General features: G+C 44.8%; 1 long non-coding RNA gene and 1 pseudogene across 2 annotated transcripts in view; one reads left to right on the top strand and one right to left on the bottom strand.

The window, feature by feature from the left end:
* Positions 1 to 25,544, bottom strand: part of LOC122541897 — a 418,077-nt gene that overhangs the window by 203,317 nt on the left and 189,216 nt on the right. The gene's annotated exons all lie outside the window — the stretch shown is intronic.
* On the top strand, positions 14,050 to 14,167 carry LOC122541953 (annotated as a pseudogene).

Below are 25,544 nucleotides of genomic sequence, written 5' to 3'. Positions count from 1 at the left end.
AGGCATTTGGATGGGTATACGAATAGGAAGGGTTTGGAGGGATATGGGCCGGGTGCTGGCAGGTGGGACTAGATTGGGTTGGGATATCTGGTCAGCATGGACAGGTTGGACTGAAGGGTCTGTTTCCGTGCAGTACATCTCTATGACTCTATGACTCTAACTGTGCAAAAGATAGAAAACTGAGCAGTCTAATTGATGGCTTTGTCAAAGAGTGGCTTAATGAAAAAAACTCCCAAACTCCAACTTTTCAGCTTTAACAAAGTATCTTATCATGGCATATAGAACATTAGCTGGACAGAGAATTCTGTCATTGAGTGAGTTGATAGGTTGAGATTGGGAGGATATTAGTCAGCCTGGACTGAGAGCAGCAGCAGAACAGGGCAAACAGTAGAGGATACATTTGCAACAAACCAAGATAGACTTTTACTTCAGCACTACTTACTCACCTGCCTCAAATTCCAGAGAGGGTCAACTGCAGGGAATTATTGTGAACTGCAGCTTCAGTGATGTAAGAAAATGCAGGAGTCCAGTTGCACGTAGCAAGACTCCACAGTCATCAATACAGGTGCACATGAACACGAGAGACAGATGAGCCATGCCCTTGAGATTGCACGACGTGATTTGCTGTGGTAATGCAGATGCCAGCTCAGTGAAAGGAGACTTGGAAAACAATTGGCCAGTTTTGGGCTTTACATCATGGTGAAGAACGCAGAGACACCAAAAAGGACAGTCCGTGTCAGAAGCCAGGGTCTGCTCATTTTGATGAGGGTTATTTCAGCTAATAATGGGAGAGGATTAAATACAAAGAAGCAGTGGACAAAAGGGTAAAAGACACAAGGCAAGGTTGAAGAAATTAGGTGCTGAGGACATTATTTTTAATCCATTGAAATGAAATAAACTTAGTCAATGAAGAACAGATATTTTCCTTTTTGATACTTTGCTCCTTTTTGTTCAATTTAAAATCTGAGAATTTGGTGACTAAGGTGTCATCAATTTAAGACTGAGATGAGGATCAATTTCTTCTCTCAGACGATTATGAGTCTTTGGAACTCCTTGCTGTGGAGAGCTGTGGGGACAGATGCGTATATTTAAGGCTGAGATTGATCAAGAATCTGTCTATCAGGAATCAAGGCCTACAGGGATAGGTCAGGAAAGTGGATGTGAGGAATGTTGGATCAGCCATGATCCTACTGAAAGCAGGCTCAAGGGGCCAAGTGGCCTACTCCTGTTCCTATTTGTTAACCCAATAATATGTTTCCCAATTATTTACCTCAAGTTTACTGAACGACGAGAGCTCCAATCACTCAGTTCTGCAGTTTCTCAGACAAAAAACCCAATGTCCTGTTCTCAGATCAGGTTGCAGTTTAAGATACCACCACCACCACCACATACTGACACAGTTACCAGACCATGGCACCAACTTAACAAATGGTACGGCAGGCTCAAAGGGCCAAGTGTCCTTCTCGTGACACTCACACTCTTAAATTAAATCTTCTACTTAATATATTATGTTGCCCATTGTGGACTCTAAGCACTGAAGGCAGCCCATCCGCTATCGCAGGGTCTCACTGCTCCTTCATGTGAAACACCACAGTCAAAACACTGGGTCAGCCCCTCTGTGTTCCACCAGCGACATGGACATACCCACAGCACCAGGTGGACAGTGCCACAGCACCTGGTGGGCAGACCCAGAATAGCTGGCAGCCAGACCCAGAGCACCTGGCAGGTAGTGATATAGCACCAGATGGACAGACCCTTGGCACCAGGTGGGCAGACTCTATTTAATTTCCTTTTCATTTGCTCTTCGGGAGAGGACAATGATGCCACAACCAGCCTGATTTGTCAGAGCCAGTCAGTGCTGTCCTATTGGAACAGCCGCAGAGATGCAAGAGTTAAACAGAACAGGACAGCAAAGCTGTCAGCGTTTCTAGACCCCTCGGGAAACAAGTCAATTTTTATTTTATTATTAAGGAAATGAGAACAATGTACAAAACCCAATGTTCTTTTGACACAGCCTTATCTTCAAATTATCCTATCCATCATCAGACTGACAGTTTCACCATCAACACATGAAAAATAAAGATCCAAGAATCCAGTCCCTGCAACTTTAACAACCACTTGCTCCATTTTATATAGAATTTAGAGATCACTTTCGTGATCATTTTCCAAGTGAACCATCTTCTGTATCATTTGCTGAATCTGACCCCAATGAAATATCCTAATTCTTTACAGATCAAGGAAATTCAGATGATAGAAATTAAGAATAAACACTTCTAGTGTGAGTGATGGTTACCCCTGGCTTTCTCAGGGTAAAGCTGGAATAAAAAGAGGAGTCTCTGGGTTGGATCCTGATCGCAGGGATAGAACTATGTTGTACCTTCACTAAATATCCTTAAAATCCATAGTTAATAGGAGATGACTCAGGGACCAGTTGGCATGTGCCCTAAGCTGTGGGGTTGACATGGTGACGTGGTGACATGGAACACAGCATCCCATGAATCAGAAAGCCCCAGTGGGATCACTGAGATGCACACGTGCATGGCCACATGACAATCAGAAGGGGAACGCATGGCACAAATTGCAAAAAGGGGCCACTTAAAATGCTCCTACTCTTCGGATGCTGCCTGACCTGTTGTGTTTTGCCAGCACCACACTCTCGCCACTTAAAATGCGGCTACATGAAAATAGTCCAGTCAGACACCAGTGAACCTACATAGGCATGAACAAGCCATTACGCTCAAGTCAATTTTGCTGGGATCATACCTCACTCAGGCTTGACATGGTGGCTACAGAATGAATCAGAGAATGGAAGACTTCCATTTGGACCATCTAGTGCACACTGACCCTCTGAGGAGCATCCCAACCAGACCTGCATCTGCCCTACCCTGCATTTCCCATGGCTAACCCACCTAGCCTACACATCCCGAGACACTCTGGGCAATTTCCCATGGCCAATCCATCTAACCAGCACATCTTTCAACTGTGGGACTGACACAGACATGGGGAGAATGTGCAAACTCCACACTCAGTCACCCAAAGGTGGAATCGAACCTGGGTCACTGGTGCTGTGAGGCAGCAGTGCTAGCCACAGAGACACTGTGCCACCCTCGCACTGCTGCCTCACAGTGCCAAGGACCTGGGTTGAAGTCCACCCTTGGGTAACCACATGTGTGTGGAGTTTGTACATTCTCCCCATGTCTGCTTGGGTTTCCTCTGGGTGCTCTGGCTTCCTGCCATAGTCCAAAGATGTGCAGGTTAGGTGAATTTGCCATGGGAAATGCAAGGTTCAATGTACTTGGTAGGGGTTTGGATCTGGATGCAATGCTCTTTGAAGGTTTTGTGTGGGCTGAATGGCCTGCTTCCTCATTGTAGGGATTCTATAGTTGCTCTGAAGCTTCTTTCCACCCTACTTCATGAATCTTCCTTTCTCCATTCTGTCTAATGAGTTTCCTTCAACTATGTAGAGAGTAGAGATCAAACCCCTCCCTCCAAATCTTCAAATATCAGTCTTACCAGCAATCTCCAAATCCATTGAAATAGATTGGAAATAAGTCAACCTCAATCCCAAGGGACCACTGAGGGTGACGAGGGGTGAAGGGAGAAGAGTTGAGCCTTAGAGTCAAAGAGAAGAACAGCATGGAAACAGACCCTTCAGTCCAACCCGTCCATGCTGACCAGATATCCCAACCCAATCTAGTCCCACCTGCCAGCACCCAGCCCATGTCCCTCCAAACCCTTCCTATTCATATACTCAACCAAATGCCTCTTTAAATGTTGCAATTGTACCAGCCTCCACCACGTACTCTGGCAGCTCAATCCATACACGTAACACCCTCTGTGTGCTTCAACCCTGGCAACATCCTTGTAAATCTTTTCTGAACCCTTTCAAGTTTCACAACATCTTACCGATAGGAAGGAGACCAGAATTGCACGCAATATTCCAAAAGTGACCTAATTAAGGTCCTGTACAGTTGCAATATGACCTCCCTACTCCTGTACTCAATACTCTGAGCGATAAAGGAAAGCATAACAAACGCCTTCTTCACTAACATATCTACTTGCGACTGTACTTTCAAGCAACTATGAACCTGCACTCCAAGGTCTCTTTGTTCAGCATCACTCTCTAGGACATTACCATTAAGTGTATAAGTCCTGCTAAGATTTGCTTTCCCAAAATGCAGCACTTCACATTTATTGGCCCATCTCATCAAGATCCCGTTGTAATCAGAGGTAACCTTCTTCGCTGTCCACTACACCTCCAATTTTGGTGCCATCTGCAAACTTACTAACTGTGCCTCTTATGCTCACAAGTAGTGGACCTGTTCAGCACCGATCCTTGTGGTACTCCACTGGTTCAGGCCTCCAGTCTGAAAATCAACCCTCCACCACCACCCTCTGTCTTCTACCTTTGAGCCAGTTCTGTATCCAAATGGCTAGTTCTCCCTGTATTTCATGAGATCTAACTTTACTAACCAGTCTTCTATGGGGAATCTTGTTGAATGCCTTACTGAAGTCCATATAAATCACATCTACCGCTCTGCCCTCATCAATCCTCTTTGTTACTTCATCAAAAACTCAATCAAGTTTGTGAGACATGATTTCCCACACACACAGCCATGTTGACTATCCATAATCAGTCCTTGCCTTTCCAAATACATGTACATCCTGTCCCTCAGGATTCCCGCCAACAACTTGCCCACCACGAAGGTCAGGCTCCCGGGTCTACAGTTCCCTGGCTTGCCCTTACCACCTTTCTTAAATAGTGACACAACATTAGCCAACCTCCAAGTCTTCCAGCACTTCACCTGTGACTATTGATGATACAAATATCTCAGCAAGACGCCCAGCAATCACTTCCCTAGCTTCCCACAGAGTTCTCGGGTACACCTGATCAGGTCCTGGGGATTTATCCACTTTTATGCATTTGAAGACATCGAGCACTTCCTCCTCTGTAACACGGACATTTTGCAAGATGTCACCATTTTTTTCCCTACATTCTAAATAAAAACCAACAGGTTTCCATCTCACATGCTGGTGCCGAAATGACCATGCAGGATTTAAAGACTGATTCTTATTGATGAGCACGTCTCAAACATAGAAAATTACACTTCCAGGGGCACAAAGGGAACAAAGCGTTAAAAATACCACGCAAGTCATACAGCAATAGTTGTAACCACAATGCATTGCTTTATTACAATGTTTTATAATGTTTCCTTTGAAACAACATAATCTCTTTTGTGATATTCTGAGGGGCTCCCACAGGGACCCTTTAACTGGAGATGTAGTGATCGAGTTTTTCCATTTGATCATTTGGTTTCATGTGGTGTCTCATCAGTGCAATTCTTTATTTTGTTAATGAGAATTTGGACACACAGTCCCAGAACGGGCAATCCAACAGGACGTTTCTTGAATGCTTTGTACATGACAATGAAACTGGTATAATTGTATTTCCTATTGTACAGTGATGAGCCACCTTTAAAACTTCAAAAATAACTCCCTATAATGCAGTACACAAATATATCCTCACTCATTTCAAGTCTCCAGCTACCAAAGCAATGATGCTTGTGTGGATAAAACTCAATATAGACAAATGCACTCACATGAATGGACACACTGTATACACAGTGCCTTTGAACAGTTTAGCATATTAAAAATGTTATACGAATACAAAGCACAACTCACCTTGCATACATGAATGAGCAGAATAGGGGACTAATTAGATAATTTCTTCAAAGACCCAAAACAGGCAAGAACCAACTGCCTTCCTGTTGTGCTGCAAGCTTCGATAATGAAACCTCAAAAGGCGACAGATTTCAGCGAGTTCCTTGATTCTCCTCAATTTGCTGCTCTTGTGAAACCACTGACCTGAGGCTGGGGATTGGTCTCCTGGGCATGTTTCTGAGTGAAGTGGCCGGGTTGAGATGATGGGTTGTCCATTCTCTGTTTCCACCACAAGAGATCATTACCTCCTCCCTTCATTAGAGTGCAGGCCCTCCAATAAAAACTCTCTTCTCATTTCATACTGAAGAGGCACGCACATTCACAGGTACGATGGTCAGGCAGCTCAGCTGGTTGGATGGCTGGTTTGCAAAACAGAGTGACGCCAATAGCACAAATTCAATGCCTGCACCAACTGAGGTCACTATGAAGGGCCCACCTTCTTAACCTCTCCCCTCACCCCCTGAGGAGTGGTGACCCTCAGGTTAAACCACCACCCGTCATCTCTCTTCTCTTTCAAGGTTCTGAAATGCAATTATAGAATCTTGCTTCACAATATGAAGCTAGTTTCATTATTTCATTTCATTTCATTAGCTTTTATTCTTTCGATGACTTGCAATGTATCGAGGGAAATCAGTTTGATCTTTCTGATCAAGGTCTTATTGAAACCATACGGCTTCAGGATGATACCAGTAGTTGGAACACAAAAGTTATTCCACATAGTTTAGAGGTGCACAACAAACCTATAAATTCTGTGTTACGATTGAGCCCTCCACTATCACCTGATGGAGCGTCGCTCCGAAAGCTAGTGTGCTTCCAATTAAACCTGTTGGACTATAACCTGGTGTTGTGTGATTTTTAACTTTGTACATCGCAGTGCAACACCGCATCTCCAAATCATGACAAACAGGAGAGGCAGTCGAGAAATCAGACACAGGGGTAGCAAAGGATCAAGGTGAATGTAAACAGGTTCAGTTAGCAACAGAGTGATCCACTTGTTTAAATTGGATAACATTTGCATCAAGTGCCTGGGATATATTCTAATTCCCAGCTGATAAATTAGATTAGCTCATCTACATCAAACTAACCCGACAAATACTGTACGTGCACCGAGAAATTACATCAACATCAATTAAAAACACTAAGTCTACCTTTGCTACTGTTTATTAAACATAACTTGACTATCAGTTCCGTACCTCAGCAGTTAATTAAATGTTCTAATGAACTCCTATTTCTCATCATAAAACGCTAAACATGGCCAAATAATTTATAAAATTTTATTAACTGCTCTTAAAGCTTTCAGACATTATTCGCTGTAGCAAATTTGGATTTTAATTTGTTGCAATTAATTAAAGTTCACCTTGTGGGTCATGTCGGTGGGTTCTAAACAGGAACATGTTGTTGAGTAGACACTCTCTCTTCATACAGCCTACAATCCTGTCAGGAAAGTAACGATCAAACTGCCCCGACCTAATTACCTAAAGACAGCAACAATTCTTCAAAGGGTTGACCAGACGTGCTGCTTTCAGCCTGGGATATACTTAATCCTACCCAGCCAGAAATCTGACTCGGCTTATAGCTTGAAGTCGGAACAGGAGGAGGCCACTCAGCCCTGTGAGTCTGACCCGTCACTCAATGAGATCACGGTGAACACTGTCAACTCGTTAATCAATGTATAATTTCAAACTCACTCCAAGTTAAACAAAATCCTCTGTCACCAGGACACCTGTCTCCAAAAGAAGTAATGAGAAAATTCAGCTGCTTTTAAGAGTTAACATCCTCCCATTCCCAAAATCATGAGGGGTATAGATAAGGCAAATGGTAGATGTATTTTCTCGGAGGGTGGGGGATTTCAAAACTGGGGGGCATATTGTTAAGTTGAGAGGAGAAAGATTTTAAAAAGGCATCAGGGACTTTTTTTTTTAACACACAGACAGTGGTTTGTGTGTGGAATAAAATTCCAGAGGAAGTGGTGGGTGCAGGTACAGTTACAACTTCTACAGATGCACCAATGAGAGCAGACTGTCCGGGTGCATAACGGCCTGGTACGGGCAACTGCTCTGCCCAGGCCCACAGGAAACTCCACAAGGTGGTTTGCACAGCCCAGAGCATCAAGGAAGCCAACCTCCCATCCACAGACTCCATTTACACAGCTCACTGCTGTAGAAAGGCTGACAATATAATCAATGATGTGGAGGAGCCAGTGTTGGACTCGGGTGGACAAAGTTAAATATCACACAACACCAGGTTATAGTCCAACATGTTTATTTGGAAGCACTAGCTTTCACAGTGCCATTCCTTCATCAGGTGGTTCACTTGATGAAGGAGCAGTGCTCTGAAAGCTAGTGCTTCCAAGTAAACCTGTTGGACTATTACCTGGTGTTGAACAACATCATCAAAGACCTATGGCACCCTGGTGATGATCTCCTACAACCTCTCCCATCAGGCAGGAGATACAGGATCCTGAACACACACCAGCAGGTTCAGAGACAGCTTCTGCCTAGCTGTTATTAGACTATTGAATGGGCTCTCTAGCCTCAAATAATGTTCATCTTGCCAACATTGATCTCTTTGCACTCCCTGCGTAATGTTACTTGTACACCTCTGCGTAAATCTTTTGTTCTGTACACCTTTGCTCACTGTGATCTGCCTGTACTACTCGTAAACAAAGTTTTTCACTGAATTTTGGTACACGTTACAATAAATAAATCAATGTTTAAAAGACATTTGGACAAGTACATGAGTAGGAAAGGTTTGAAGGGATATGGGTCAAATGCAGGCAGGCAGGTGAGACTAGTTTAGTTTAGGATTATAATCGGCATGAATTGGTTGGCCCGAAGGGTCTGTTTCTGTACTGTATGACTATGATACACAGACCTACCCTAGACAACTGGATCTAGATTGAAAGAGAGAGGACTCTGGGAGCTGGATTTATTGACAATCAGCAAAGGATGGTGCAGGGAGGATTAAACAGATGGGAGGGGAAAAGTTTCCCAAAGAAGCTTGCATACAGAATTGACAGGCCTGCCCTTTCCGATGGGTGCATTCCTGTCATTGCAAGATGCCTGGTGTAAGGAATTGGGTCAATACGAGTTGGACACGTTCCTGGAAGTTTTGTTCCACGACCCCATCACCAACTCTGTACCTCTGCTGTTGCCTGCTTCATGTGTTTCGCCTCTATCCCACTTCAATCCGAACGTCAACAGATCACAATGTCCAATTACGGGATCCATGATTCTCAGTCAAATCAGTCTTTCTCCCCAACACTCTTCATAAAGGAAGAAATGAAATATGCTCAACTGGAGCAATTTTAGGCTGTGCCCTGGAGGTTCCTCATTCCTGGAGACTTCTGGAATTCTTGGATAGTCAAGAAGGGGGAAGAGTAAAACCCCTCGGTGATGGAGGTGGAGTGGCATTCTAGACAGAAACATAGAAATATAGAAAAAATACAGCATAGTACAGGCCCTTTGGCCCTCGATGTTGCGCCGATCCAAGCCCACCTAACCTACACTAGCCCACTATCCTCCATATGCCTATCCAATGCCCGTTTAAATGCCCATAAAGAGGGAGAGTCCACCACTGCTACTGGCAGGGCATTCCATGAACTCACGACTCGCTGAGTAAAGAATTTACCCCTAACATCTGTCCTATACCTACCACCCCTTAATTTAAAGCTATGCCCCCTCTTAATAGCTGACTCCATACGTGGAAAAAGGTTCTCACGGTCAACCCTATCTAAACCCCTAATCATCTTGTACACCTCTATCAAGTCACCCCTCAACCTTCTTTTCTCCAATGAAAACAGCCCCAAGTGCCTCAGCCTTTCCTCATACAATCTTCCTACCATAGCAGGCAACATCCTGGTAAACCTCCTCTGCACCTGTTCCAGTGCCTCCACATCCTTCCTATAGTATGGCGACCAAAACTGCACACATTATTCCAGATGCGGCCGCACCAGAGATACTTATCAAGGACACTCAATAGTTGCTCCTTGAACAAGCTCCACATATCAATTGCACTCTTTCCTTGAAGCCTACTTTTCCAAGCCACGCATCCTAAGTCGTGCCTCACCGCATCATAATTTCCCTGCCCCCAGCTATAACTCTTGCCCTGCAGTGCACACTTATCCTTCTCCATCACTAGAGTAAAAGTCACCGAATTGTGGTCACTATCCCCAAAGTGCTCACCTACCTCCAATTCTAACACTGGCCTGGTTCGTTACCCAGAACCAAATCCAGTATGGCCTCACCTCTTGTTGGCCTGTCTACATATTGTGTCAGGAAACCCTCCTGCACACATTGGACAAACACCGACCCATCTAACAAACTCGAGCTATAGCTTTCCTAGTCAATATCTGGAAAGTTAAAGTCCCCCATAACAACCACCCTATTACTTTCACTCTTCTCCTGAATCATCCTCGCAATTGTTTCTCTCAGGTTTCCGACCTGTACACTCCTTTGGGATGAAGGACAGTTTGGGAGGTGACTGGGTGTCTTTCTTGCAGAGTCTATCAGATCAACAGCACTGCGAAAGTAGTACGTGGAGCGTTGCAAACTTGTGACAAAGCTTCTACCATCCATAGAATCAAAAGTAATATCAGTTCTGAGGGCAAATGCACACCGATGAATAGAGGCGATGGCCATTTTTAATGTGCGAACGTAAAATAAAAGATTACAGTTAAATAGCTCTTTATTGATCCTTTCAGCAATGCTAAGTGTTTCACGTGCAGTCACTGCTGTTACTCAGGCATGTAAGAGCTTAAGGCATTTACTTAAAATTAATGCTTCCAGGGTCTGAAACCACTGGTGCCTGAATAGGATGGGTGCATGGAATGGAATGTTAAAGTCCCTCTCACCCATAGACACAACTGCAGAAAATTCCCTCTCTTTTGTAATCTTTCATGAAGTCCAGCAGGCCCGCGGAGAACAATATAGCTCCCAAGGTAGAATCTAGCTGCCACATCTGACGACAACATTCTGCAATAACATTCACGTTTTCCTCAAACTCACCATTGAGGCAAATAATTGATAAAGCTGCGTGTTCCCTGCTGTGGGGCGCTGCCTGACTGGCTCATCAAAGATTCTCAAAGGAATATTCTCAAAGATCCATCTCACCCTGGCAATGTTTTTCTAGAACCTCTACCATCGGGGAGAAGGTACAGAAGCCTGAACACACGCACCAGCCGGTTTCAAAACAGTTTCTACCCTACTGTTGTTAGAATACTGACTAGACTCTCAAACTCTTAACACTCGCCTGTACCTGTGTTTTGGTTTTTGTTACTGTTTACCTATTATTTACTATGACTGCTCCTTAATTCTGTGACGTGCCTGTATTGCTCGCAAGACAAAACTTTTCACTGTGCCTCGGTACACATGACAATAAATTCAATTTAATTCAATTCATCAAGGTCTCTGTGACCTTCTTTGTAGCACAACACATTTTCCATAATCAGAACATTGCTCCTGAGGCAGCAGTAAAATTTCTGCCTGTTTACGGTGCCAAATATGTTATGGGCTGCATATTGGAGAAAGTGAGGACTGCAGATGCTGGAGATCAGAGTCGAAAAGTGTGGTGCTGGAAAAGCACAGAGGTCAGGCAGCATCCTGACCGGAATTCCTGATGAAGGGTTTAAGCCCGAAACATTGACTCTCTTGCTCCTTGGATGCTGCCTGACCTGCTGTGCTTTTCCAGCACCATACTTTACAATGATGGGCTGCATACGTTGGGTACAGACCATGTGGGGCACAAACTTCAAACCCCATGGCACCCCAAACAGAACTTGACTTTCAAGCTTGACAATGTTGATGATTAGATGAAAAGCAGACCATTCAATCTTGCCAGTATGGAATACCAAATCACTATCCTTTACTCCCACTGGAGAAGGCAGTTAACATTTGAATCTTGCATCATGACCTCAACAACTGCACTGTGTTACATCATTCCAGCATCTGAATGCCCTCTGTGTAAAGGGTTACTTTCTCACATCTGTCCTGTGTTTATTCTCCCCACTCTGACCCACCACTTGCTGTTCACTACGGTCAGCCAGACATGACCTTTTTTTTTGACTACTCCCACCACGAGATGAAAAATGAACTTCTTTCTCAATACAGATGTTGTAGGTTATTTCGAAGATTCGGATGGTCAGTATGGACTCGATAGACTGAATGGCCCGTTTCCACACTGAAGGGAGTCTATCACTTCACCAGGGAGTTTCTCTCATGGGAAGAGTGACAAAAGTTGGATGGAATGTAGGAACTGCGTAGACTAGAAATTTTGTAAAGAGATGCTATTTATCATCATTTCATGCGACATTTCCAACTCTATTTTTGAAGCAGCAAATCAGGAAATTAAGCTCCCCTGGTAACAGCCCAATAATTCAAACTGGGAAATTCCTTGGACACTAATATTTGCAGAGTAAAGGCTTTAAGTTCTTTGGAAAGTCAATATTTAAAAAAATAATTCAAACTAATCGGAAAGTGTTTATCTACTTGATTTTTTAATTATTCATTTATTGGATGGGGTCTGTCGCATATCCTAAGTGTTCCGGAGAGAGTAGTGGTTGCCTTCTTAACCTGCCACAGTCATTAATGTGTGGGGCACACATGTTACCGTTAGGGAGGTAGCTCCAGGATTTGATCCAGTGTCTGTGAAGGAACAGTGATGAATATCCAGGTCAGGATGGTGAGTTATATAGAAACTGTACATTCTGGGGAGTCCAAAACCAAATGGCAGTAAATGTAGGGGAGTTGGTGACGTAATGATATTGTCACTGGAGTAGCATTCAAGAGCCAAGCTAATACCTCTGTTAATTGGAGTAGCTGAAGGCATGGAAAGTATGTCAGGTATGATCAGTGTTGATCACTGGGAGGACAGTCGAATCACAGAATCCCTACGATGTGAAAGCAGGATATCCAGCCTATCGAGTCCACACTGGCCCTCCAAAGGGCATTCCACCCAGACCTGCCCCCTACCCCATCCCTGCATTCCCATGGCGAACCCACCTGGCCTGCATCTCCCAGGACATTTAGCACAGCCAATTCACCCTAACCTGGGAGAAAACCACAGCACCCAGAAGGAATCCATGCAGACACACAGACAGACAGACACCCAAACCTGGAATTGAGCCAGTGTCTTGGCGCGGTGAGGCAGCAGTGCTAACCACTGAGTCACCGTGCTACTAATTAGGCCCTGGATATTAGAGTATCAAGTTTTCATCAGGAGCTTGATCAGTTCTGAATGTATTTGCAATGGGAGAGACACTGCACCAGTCCAAATTCCTGCTCTTTGCATTATGTGCACCCGCACTTAGTCTTTTGACACAAAAGAGGAATCCGAAGGGTTGACAAAGGTATTATAAACAAAGCACAAAGGAATGTCATATGAGCATTACACCTTTACCACTGTCAGGAAGTGTGAGATCATTGTCCTTGACAGCATCTAGTAATACCTGAACCTGTCAAAAAAAAATGTGTCTTAAACAGGCAGCTGTATATAGTGAAGCTGCAAGTCAAGACCACAACAGAAATATTTGGGTAATTATCCCATGTCACATGCCTGCGCAACTTTCTACAGGAAATGACTGGGATTGATTTTATGCACTGCAACTACCTTTCACTATTTAGATGCACACTAGTGATGCCAAGGCTATGGGTCAATTGCTGGAAAATCGGATTAGAATAGTCAGGTGTTTGTCTTTCACTGGCACAACCTCAAAAGGCTGACGGTTCTTCTTTCTGCGCTGTAGACCTCTCTGACTATGACTCTAATAAACTATATGCTTGCTGGAGAAATAATGTTGCTTTTACTGGTAGACTTTGCTGTAGGTTTTGGTCTCAAGGTTTGTTGCAGACAGTCGGCTGATCTTGATTAAATAGTCACTTTGTGCACTGTGCTGCTTGAGATGACACTGTCGTTTGCTGAGCCAAAAGACTCAGTTAACAACTAGCATCCGAGGAGCAGGAGAATCGACGTTTCGGGCAAAAGTCTTTCATTAAGAGCCCGGCCCTTTGCAGTACCACACTCTTGACTCTGCTCTCCTGCATCTGCAGTCCTCACTTTCTCCTCCGTTAACAGCAAGATCTACTGTAGCCACTGTTCAGAGTCCAATACTGCTGTACCCAGTGCTGCCAATTATCATTCCATTATGTAGAAACCACAACTGTGTAGCAGTTTGAATGATCCTCTGATCAAATTGCTGGATGGGTGAGTGGGGTGGGGAGTGAGAAAACTGGGCACAGACGTGGGACAGTGGGAAGGAAGGAAGAATGGGATGGTGACGGGGAAGGTGGGGGGGGTCAGAAAACTCGGGAGGGAGGAAGAAGAGCAAATAAGTTGTTACATGAGAGGACAGAAGGTTAGCAATCCCCTTCATAAGGATGGATTGGTCCAAATGGCCTTACAACACACAGATAGTTAAGGCATTACTTAGTGGCACCTAACAATCTTTTCTGGGGACCCTCTTGCAATGCAGTGGTATCATCCCTACCCCTGGACTGGGAGGGGTGGGTTCAGGTCCCACCTGCTCCAGAGGTGTCTAATAACATCCCTGAACAGACTGATTAGAAAAACTGGTGAAAAATAAAATGAACTCCTTTTTTTTTCTACCGTTTCGCCTACTTTGTTTCAAATCCATGGCAGCGTCACTTTTACAAAGGGTACCTGGTTTCTCAACGCAGATCAGTCTTCTTCTGGCTCTTTGTGACATTTCGAGGTGGTGCTTTTCGGAAGTCCAACCACCTTAAAAAAAAACTAATGGAAGAACTCCACCAGTTTGTAAGGCAGGGGACTTGTGCAGAAGTTGCAAAGTAGAGTCCATCGCCCAAGGTACTGAGTATTGGTGAAGGTCATGAGCCTGACTGATCAGCTTTCACAACTGTGAGATTTCATAGAATCCCTAGTGTGAAAACAGGCCATTTGGCCCAACAAATCCACACTGATCCTCCAAAGAGTATCCCACCCATTCCCCTAACCTATTACTCCTACATTTCCCCCGACTAATGCACCTGACCTACACATTCCTGAACACTGTGGACAATTTAGCATGGCCAATGCACCTAACTTGTACATCCTTGGACTGTGGGGGGATGTCAGAGCACCCGGAGGAAATCCACACAGACACATGGAGAACGTGCAAACTCCTCACAGACAGTGCCCGAGACTGGAATCAAACCCAGGTCCCTGGCGCTGTGAGGCAGCAGTACCAACCACTAAGCCACCGTGTGGTGACACTTACACAGACCCAGAATGATCCCTGAATCCCTCAGCAGGTTTGGCAAACCAGGAATTGCCTTTGGGAGAAAAATTTAAAAGAGGCCTGAAGGGCAACCTGCTGCATGCAGAAGGTGGCTCGTGTGTGGAATGAACTGCCAGAGGAAGTGGTCGATGCAGGTACAGTTGCAACATTTAAAAGACATTTGGATAAGTTCATGGATAGGAAAGGTTGGGAGGGATACGGGCCAAATTCAGACAAACGGGACTAGTTTAGTTTGGGAAACTTGGTCAGCAAGGACAAGTTGGACTGAAGGGTCTGTTTCCAGGCTGTATAACTTGGCGCACAGCTTGGGCATTTCAAAATGAGTGTCAAAATCCACCTCGTTTGACATTCAGAATTCAGATATCCTCCTAGTTCTCAGGTCCACATCACCTCATTTCTTTAATTCGCTTGTGTTCCTCTCAGTGTGACACCCATTCTGCCCAGGAGTGATAACAACGTGCATATGTATGAATAAACTATACATCCCCTAAAAAGAATTGCTATTGCTTTCATTATAAAAAACACTCGTTGCAGATCTAGTTAGCCAAACGTAAGCAATTGTTCAGCAGATGTTCAGTAGATAGATTTGTTTGAGCAGGGTATTTGAAGAGATAATTAATTCATGTTAGAAGAAGCTCTTTAGAAAACTGAAAAGGTGACTTAGTTTTGTCATCACAGCAACTGCCCTGATTTTAAGGCCATTCAAAAAGTCATCACTCAATGATCGGTGATTCCCATGGAGCACCATGACAGCAGTCACACAAGGAACAGGTGACAGCAGCAAATGCCATCGGAATCATTGCTTTCTCTTCACTTCACACTGTCAACACAAAGCATTTGGCTGCACCCTTCAGTCCCACATGCATTGGTGTAGCATCTTTAACACAGCAGAAGACCCAAGACAATGCACAGGTATGTTACCAAATGAAATATGACACCCTAAAGGGAAATATTTGAACAGGTGCATGAAGGTTTAGTCAAAAAGACAGGTGTTAGGGAATACCCTGAGAGACAGAGTAACACAGTGACAGAGAGAGAGAGAGAGAGAGAGAAAGAAAGAAAGAGAAAGAGATACACACAGTTAGAGAGAGAGAGAGAGAGCAAATGTACACCAGGGAACAGTGCCACGGAGACAAGACTCCGAGAGAGAGAGAGAGAGAGAGAGAGATGCAGTGAGAGAGAAAGTGAGACACTGACTCCCTCGCACCTCTCCTTGTGCACACCCCCCCACCCCCAACACACACACACACACACGTGACACACGTGAGGCAGAGGGGTTTAGAGAGGTGCTCCAGAAATGAGCTGGATGCTGAGACATCAACTGTTAACAAACTGATGCCTGTATGCTGAATTGGGCAGCAAAAGGAGTGCATGTGGTTTACAAGGAGTTTATTACAAATCTATAAACTAGCACAAACATCATCATTCCCTTCTGGATCCTTTTCCAGTACAGGAAGCATCTCCACACAGGGAAAATAACCCAGTTTTTTTTATAAACAATTCACCACAGAAGAATGTCTCACCCCTCTGGTTCATTTGCCGATTCCCTTAATGCGAAGCCCTCTTACCAGCCCCCCTGCTGGGGGGAGGGAGGGAGCTGACCTGAGTCAAGAGTGGGGCACTGGAAAAGCACAGCAGGTCAGACAGCATCCGAGATGCAGGAGAATCGAAGTTTCAGGCAAGAGCCCTCCATCACGACTGTGCAAACTCCACACAGACATTCTCCCAGTGTCTGCGTGGGTTTCCCCCCCACAGTCCAAAGACATGCAGGTCAGGATGAATTGGCTATGGGAAATGCAGGATTACAAGGGTGGGGTGGGTCTGGGTGGGATACCCTTCAGAGGGTCGGTGTGTAATCGATGGGCCAAATGGCCTGTTTCCATACTGTAGGGATCCTATGATAAACACACCTCTGCATTTTGAGGTGATTCATGCAACTGTGCTGCACCTGTACCAGCGTTTAGAACATGGCTTCCCAGGTTGGGGTGTGGGGGGAGTTGTTCAGGACAGCATTATATGGCTCTTCGAACCCCAGGCCCTGGCTACTGGGCCGTGATGTGCCCCTTGCCCTTGGATCCTGCTCCGCCATCAGCTCACTACCACCTGGGCAAGGGTGATGAGGAATGCTGGCCTTGCCTACAACACAGGAACAAATTTTTTACGTCATTTAAAAATTTACTATTGATCCATCTCTCCTGTGCCCAGGACCCACCCTCAAACAATCTCAAGTTTTCAGTCAGAACAGGAGTTTAAACTGTCCGGGCTTACGATGGCATTGGCACATGCGCTTTCTCCATGGGGTGCTCTTCGATTCTTGATCCAACTTGACTCGAAACAACTCCGTGTCATTCTGAACAAATCTACCAATGCAGAGCCACCTGACTGAGCAGAAATGGCTGATGCACAGTCTACAGCACCAATGGAAAGCAAACTTGTGAACTGAGGATGGAAGACAGAGGCTGACGCTAATACAACTATAAAAGTCCATCACTGGCTTCCCGATCTTGACCCTAAGCAACACGGCTGCTAGCGCATCAGGCTGTGACAGAGTGCCCATCACATGCCACTCCTCGCAGCATTGAAATAAGGTCTTTGTCCTCCCAGCAGGGAATCATAAGCCTAGTGTATTTCTACAATCAATTATTGCTGGGGTGAAACAACTGTCAGCACCTTTAGTAACTTGGCAGAAAAGCACTGAGTTTTACATAAATGTTTAATTCAGGGCAGATGCTAGGAATACTGCAGCAAATCGCTCACCTCCTGACTCCCCAAAGCCTGTCCACCATCTACAAGGCACAAGTCAGGTGTACAAAGTTAAAAATCACACAACACCAGGTTATAGTCCAACAGGTTTAATTGGAAGCACTAGCTTTCAGAGTGGTGCTCCTTCATCAGGTGGAACCACCTGATGAAGGAGCAGCGCTCCGAAAGCTAGTGCTTCCGACTACATCTGTTGGAATATAACCTGGTGTTGTGTGATTTTTAACTTTGTACATCCCAGTCCAACACCGGCATCTCCAAATCAAGTCAGGAGTCTAATGGAATACTCTGATGGATGAGTGCAGTCCCAACAACACCCAAGAAGCATGAAACTGTCCAGGACAAAGCAGCCCATTTGATTGGGACCACATCCACAAACATCCACTCCCTCCATCACTGACGCTCAGGAGCAGCAGTGTGTACTACTGACAATGTGCACTGCGGAAATTCACCAAAGATCCTCAGACAGCACACTCCAAACCCATGACAAGGGCAGCAGATGCATGGGAACCTTCTAGTTCCCCTCCAAGCCATTCACCATCCTGACCTGGAACTATATCACTGTTCCTTCACTGGTCACTGGGTCAAAATCCTGGAATTCTCTCCCTCAGGGGATTGTGGGTCAACCCACGGTGGGTGGACTGTAGCGGTTCAGGAATTTGGCTCACCCCCACCTTCTCAAAGGCAACTAGGGATGGGCTATCAATGCTGGCCAGGCCAGGGACACCCACATCCCAGAAATGAATAAATAAAAATAGTAAAGAGTACTTAAAAATTAATTTCACAATAGATTTTCTCTGCCTTTTTAAGTCATTGTTAAGTTACTGCTAAGAGAACCTTGCATCTGGAAAGAATAGCATTTCCAGCAGTCTTGAGCGTTTGTGGCTCGCCCATACTGCTGCTCAACATCTAGACTGATCAGATGGAAACACATCGTTTCCACTTGTGGACACCTAGTTTCAGACCAGGAGCGAAAGGGGAGGGTGAGTTTAAATTGAGGTAAAATTGGTAAATACAATGAGGAGTTGAGGCAAGTGCACTTTGTGTCTTTCACTGTGTCTCCCACCTGCACACACACACCATGGGTGCTGGGGATAAAATAAGCACTACCGCACTTAGGTGGTAGTGTGGGAGGGAAAAAAAAAAGAAGAGCTCCTGTGTGGAGTGCATTATTTCTCCCTCCAACTCCATAAAAAGAAAACAAAATAAAAGAGCTCTTGTGGACAGCACTGCTTATCACTAGCCGCTCTGGTGTTTTCCCTTTTGAGAGTGCACACGTGCAAGGACTCTCCTCCTTGAAGGGGACTGTCCCTGGACGGGCTGCCCTACGTGGACGTGGAGGAGGAGCCTGGGGCCTACCTTTGGAGCTGCAGCCTGGGCCTCACCCAGGTCAAGGGAGTGTTGCTGCTGACCTGATGAGAAAAAAAAAAGAAAAAAAAAAGGAGTTGAGGCAAAACCTCTATCAGGGGGCTGATTAGAATGGAGATCTGGATTGGAATGCGGTCTCCTTTGCATTGGGGAGACTGGATGCCTTCTCGCAGGGCGCTTTAGGGAACATCTCCGGGACACCTGCACCAATCAACCACACTTCAACTCCTCCCCCCACTCTGCCGAGGACATGCAGGTCCTGGGCCTCCTCCATCACCACCCCATCGCCTGGAGGAAGAACGCCTCATCTTCTGCCTCGGAACACTTCAACCCCAGGGCATCAATGTGGACTTCACCAGTTTCCTCATTTCCCCTCCCCCCACTTTACCCCAGTCCTAATCTGCCAGCTCAGCACCATCCTGTCCTACCTGCCAACCTCCCTTCCCACCTATCTGCTCCACCCTCCTCTCTGACCTATCACCTTTACCCCCACCTCCATCCACCTATTACACTCTTAACTACCTGCTCCCCAGCACCATTCCCCATTTATCTCTCCACCCCCGAGGCTCCCAGCCTCATTCCTGATGAAGGGCTCTTCCCCGAAACGTCGATTTTCCTGCTCCTCAGATGCTGCCTGACCAGCTGTGCTTTTCCAGCAGCACTCTAATCTTGACTCTGATCTCCAGCATCTGCAGTCCTCACTTTTGCCTGGAATGGAGATCTCACCACCACAGAGAGCAGTTGAGATGAACAACAGAGATGCAATTAAGGAAAACCTTTGAGAGTAAATGAAGAAAGAGACTGCACGAATAGAGTTTTGCCAGGTGTGAAGTGGTCTGCATGGTAAGTATAGTACTTGAATAGATCGCTGGATTGAATGGCCCGTTACTGCTCTGAAGTTTCTCTGGGGCTAACAGGGGCCAGGTAGCAATGTCGCTGCGATTTTCATTCAGTGACCCAGAAGGGTACACTGCAGATAGGGGTTCACATACAAATCAAGTCATAAATCCACAACATATAAAGATAAACTCAGCAGTGATGGCCACGACAATAATTATCGATTGTTGATTTAACAACCCATCTGCCTCACTCATGTTTATTAGAGAAGGCTATCCAGTGGGTCTGGCCTACACGTGACTCCAGACCAATAGCAGTAGGGCCGACTCTCAAAATGCTCTCTAAAGTCGCCGAGCAGGCTGCTCAGTTCAAGGAAAAGATAACAAATGTGAGCCTTGTCAATGACATGAATATCCCATGAAAAACTAGGAAAAAAAATAGCATATTTTAATATCCCCAGTGCAGAAAATTTACCCAAAGTATGATTAGGTAGGACTGAACTGCTGAAAGCCTCTTATAGTGGCATAGGAACAACAGCGGCAAGTCGCTAAAAGATGAAAGGGCAAAGGGACTTCTTAGTCCCTGTGACAAATTTCATTTCGGGCTGTATCCATCACGATCTATACTTAAGGAGGGGGTTTGCCAATCACACTAAACTGGGAGAAAACATGTCAAACTGTGATCAGATTACAAAGAAGATCAGACGCGCCGAAACAAGCACTACAGCACTGGGTCCCACTGAAAATCCAAACTGCTCCCAGTACCCCAAACTGATGAGCACTGACCAAAGGAGGTTTGAAGATTAATACAGCCAAAGTGGGCTTTTTCAAACTAAGTGCTCATCACAAGATAGGGTGTTTTGCCCGAAAACAATGAATAATTGAGTGGCAATTAACTTTAGGAATGCAAGCTTGGCTCTGGACTCTTGCGGCATGGAGTGTCCCTACTTATGGGCTTGGAGGCAAGGGTTCAAGTCCCACCTCTCCAGAGGTGTGTCATAACATCTCTGAACAAGTTGATTAGATAATATCTGCAAGTTTCTTCTCCCTAGAATGACCAGTGTGGAAGAAGCTGCTCAAGGAGGTTTGGTGTTACATCCATAGGGAGAAAATGACGTGGTCAGTCACGAGAGAACTATAATCGGTGCGCCTTTGACTACTCACTGGTGCTGCTAAGCACATTTGCTTGTTCATAATTTGCCAATGCAGGGCCAAATAGTCATCTATGTAATAGAGTACAAGCTCAAATTGCAAGTTTTGATGTGATTTGGGGTGCCGGTGCTGGATTGGGGTGTACAAAGTTAAAAATCATACAACACCAGGTTACAGTCCAACACATTTATTTGGAAGCACTACCTCTCAGAGCGCTGCTCCTTCACCTTGGAGTAATCTTGGAGTTTGAGTGCTTTCCATTGTTTTATATTATTCTCATCTCTGTACCTGCACTCAAAAAAGCCAAAATAGGAAAAGTGCAAAGAACAAAGGAGCCGAGTTAAAGGGGGTACAGCAAGCAGCTCAGTCCAAAAAGCCTGCTACAAATTTTTAATTTTTGCATCAAGTTCTCAAAGAAAACTAGATAGAGTCATCCAGCGCAGAAACACACCCTTCAGTCCAACCAGCCCATACTGAACAAAATCCCAAACTAAACTAGGCCCACCTGCCTGCGCTTGGCCCATATCCCTCCAAACCTTTCCTATTCATGTACTTATCCAAGTGTCTTTTAAATGTTGTAATTGCACCCATACCCATCACTTCCTCAGGAGTGCATTCCACACACAAAACCACTGTGTAAACAATTTGTCCCTTGTCTTTTTTTTAAAACTTTCTCTTCCCTCACCTGAAAAAATATGCCCTCAGTCTTGAAATTCCCCCATCGCAGGGAAAACACAACTCCCATTAACCGTATTTATATCTCCCATGATATTATAAATCTCACTAAGTTCACCTTTCAACATCTGTGCTCCAGGGAAAAAGATTCCAGCCTTTCTTTATAATTAAAACCTTCCATACCCAGCAACATCCTGATACCTCTTCTGAACCCTCTCCAGCTTTACAATATCCATAGATGACAAATTTGTACAAATCCCATGAAGCAATTGTATTGTGTAAATTATTGGGCACTCCCCAAAAGTGTTGAAATGCAATGAGACTTTGTGGATTGATTCTGAGAAAGTTTGAGCTCAAAGTAGCGTCCACAACAGACCGGGTATCCCAGAATTAAACTCTGTTAGTTTTTAAAATCTTTGAGTTTCAAAACATTAAACTTTGAACAAGACAGACTCTACTTGTGCGAGTATTTTGCAACCACCATTGAAAGAGGTCAGTGAACAGGCAGGAACCGAGGACATTGGAAACTCTAATTGGTTAATCCTTCAATGTTGCGAAGAGTTATAATAGTGACTGGCTCAGCAAAATTATAACAAGTCGACACAATTCACAAACAACACACAAAGAATTAAGGGAGAGGCTGGGGAAAAAAATTAAAATTGTCTTTGTACAGAGGTCGGTTTCGAAGGTGGAACTGTTTGCCAGAAAGTGTTGTTGAAACACAGTCTGTAAAAGAGCTTTCACAAGGGAATCTGATAGTCGCTTGAAATCGAGGTATGTTAAAGGGCTCAGGAAGTGAGGTTGAACTGGTAACGGCTCATGTGGAAAATTACTAGTACCTGCATGATCAGACCTGCTCGTTTAACATTAACATTGTGGTGCTAAGGGTCGCTGCTCACTGAGGATAAATAACAAAACGCAAAGGTATTTCCTAGTCTCTGGTGTCAAAGATCTGATGCAAAATACATTTTTTACAAAAGGTGAATGAAACCATATTTCCTTATCACTAATATCATAACAAGAAACACTCATTAAGAGCATAAGTTAACATGAAAAAACATCATACCAGATGATGGAAATATTTGAGTAAGCTACAGTTTTATCCCTGCATGACCCATAGTTGTGGCCTCATCAAGCAAATGTGCTCGAAAGAAACTAAATTAAAATGTGATAGGTTTACATCAATAATATTGATGGTTACTTTTTAATCAATCTGTACCAAGCAAAGTGTTTAAGTAGCCATTGCTTAAACAGATCACAGGGCTATGCTTTCATTAGAAAGACATGACTGGTAGTGGTTTAACCTGAACATAGAACAATACAGCGCAGAACAGGCCCTTTGGCCCTCGATGTTGCACCGACCTTTGAACTATTCTCAGTTCGTCCCCCTATACTACCCCATCATTATCCATGTGCTTATCCAAGGATTGTTTAAATCTCCCTAATGTGGCTGAGCTGTAGCAGGTAGGGCATTCCACGCCCTTACCACTCTCTGAGTAAAGAACCTACCTATGACATCTGCCTTAAATCTATCACCCCTCAATTTGTAGTTGTGCCCCCTCATACAAGCTGAAGTCATCATCCTAGGAAAAGAACTTTTACTGTCTACCCTACCTAATCCTCTGATCATCTTCCATGTCTCTATCGAATCCCCTCTTAACCTCCTTCTTTCCAATGAAGTTCACTAGAGCTTAGGAGAAGGGGAGAGCCCTCCATGGTAAACTCAGTCTGTACGGGAACTGAATCCACAATGTAGGCATCACACACTAGCCATCCAGCCAACTGAGCTGACCAACCAACTTGCGTTGTGACATCGAAATAAAAAAGGTTAATTCAGGAGCCTCTTGCAAACAAGCTGACCAACAGAAAGCTGAGATTAGGTTAGATTCCTACAGCTTGGAAACAGGCCCTTCGGCCCAACAAGTCCATACCGATCCTCCGAAGAGTAACCCACCCAGACCCATTTCCCTCTAACTAATGCACCGAACACTATGGACAACTTAGCATGGTCAATCCATCTAACCTGCAGATCTTAGGACTGTGGGAGGAAACCGCCGCACCCGGAGGAAACCCATGCAGACACTGGGAGAATGTGCAAACTCCACATAGACAGTCGCCCGAGGGTGGAATCGAACCTGGGTCCCTGGTGCTGTGAGGCAGCAGCGCTAACCACTGAACCAATGTGCTGCCCCAGAAAGGTCAGAGGGTGCATTCCTCAACATGACTGAGGGCCACGGTCAACTCTTTATGCAGGGGTTGCCTCCACACACCTGCTGGAGTTAGATTGTTAGATTGTCAGTAGGCCTTTAAGCGACTATCTCCTCAAATCACCACTGCAGCAGAGCATGTGTTCTGAGGCTCTTAAGGTCTCAGACTCCATCATAACTGGGGTCGCAAGAAACATGACATGCAGATGGAACCATGCTACTGTTTGCAACTGAGAAGTTTAGAATTAGCCAGACACTGAAGTGCCGCAGATCATGAAACACGTGCATATTAAGGAGCTGTAATAAATGCCTATTGAATCTCTCATTACCAAATTACTCATGGCTGGTCCTTATGTCACAGAAGCTAAGATGAGACGTTGCTGCATTAGACACAAAGCAGCTGCTGGAGGCAAAGTGACAGTTCAGCAACATTTTAACTCGTAAATAAAATCTCAAACTCAAACTGCACTGAATACATTCGACACTTAAACTCCATCAACCATGGAGGCACGGTGGTTCAGTGGTTAGCACTGCTGCCTCACAGCACCAGGGTCCCAGGTTCAATTCTAGCCTCGGGCGACTGTCTGTGTGGAATTTTGCACATTCTCCCCGTGTCTGCGTGGGTTTCCTCCGGGTGCTCCGGTTTCCTCCCACAGTCACAAAGATGTGCAGGTCAGGTGAATTGGCCATGCTAAATTGCCCACAGAGTTAGGTGCATTAGTCAGAGGGAAATGGGTCCAGATGGGTTACTCTTCGGAGGGTTGATGTGGATTGGTTGGGCTGAAGGGCCTGTTTCCACACTGCAGGGAATCTCAAAAAAAAAACATTTTGATTTGGCGCAGGAGAGCAGGGGAAATGCTGGTCCCTTGCATGAAAGAGTCAACAGAGTTCTCCTTACTTGCGACTTTGTTCCTTTAATAGCGAGTGTTAATTAATGGAAGAAAAACCTTTGAAACTAGAATCATCTTCTTTTATCTGTAAAGAAACAGTTAAAAGGCCAGCATCCAATTCATTAACAGATATTCATACACCATGCAAATGCAACCTGTGCCATACACTACACCTCGACACATTCCACTCATATTTTACTCGTCCACAACTACAATCAGAAATGCATTAGGAAAAGAAGATAAGATGACTGCTAATGCTATCAAATTGCCCTGTTTATCTTTTATCTCATCTTGCACAGCCTCAAGCAAGTTAAACTTTGTGGATATAATTGGATGTTCCCACAGAATTGTACCTGCTCAAAGACTTTTAATTAAGAAACAACACGATGTCAGTTTACTCAGATGCTGAGATTCCAGTGAAACTGCTATTATTGATTTTGCACTCAGGAATGGGGGAGTAGAGAAAGATGATGACATGGACAGCAAGATGAAGATGATTTAAAAGGAGTCAGAGTCATAGAGATGGACAGCACAGAAACAGACCCTTCGGTCCAAACCGTCCATGCCGACCAGATATCCCAACCCAATCTAGTCCCACCTGCCAGCACCCAGCCCATATCCCTCCAAACCCTTCCTATTCATATACCCATCCAAATGCCTCTTAAATGTTGCAATTGTACCAGCC

Source organism: Chiloscyllium plagiosum, chromosome 38 (assembly GCF_004010195.1).
Source record: "Chiloscyllium plagiosum isolate BGI_BamShark_2017 chromosome 38, ASM401019v2, whole genome shotgun sequence".
Taxonomy (NCBI): domain Eukaryota; kingdom Metazoa; phylum Chordata; class Chondrichthyes; order Orectolobiformes; family Hemiscylliidae; genus Chiloscyllium; species Chiloscyllium plagiosum.
This window is presented reverse-complemented; position numbering and strand designations above follow the sequence as displayed.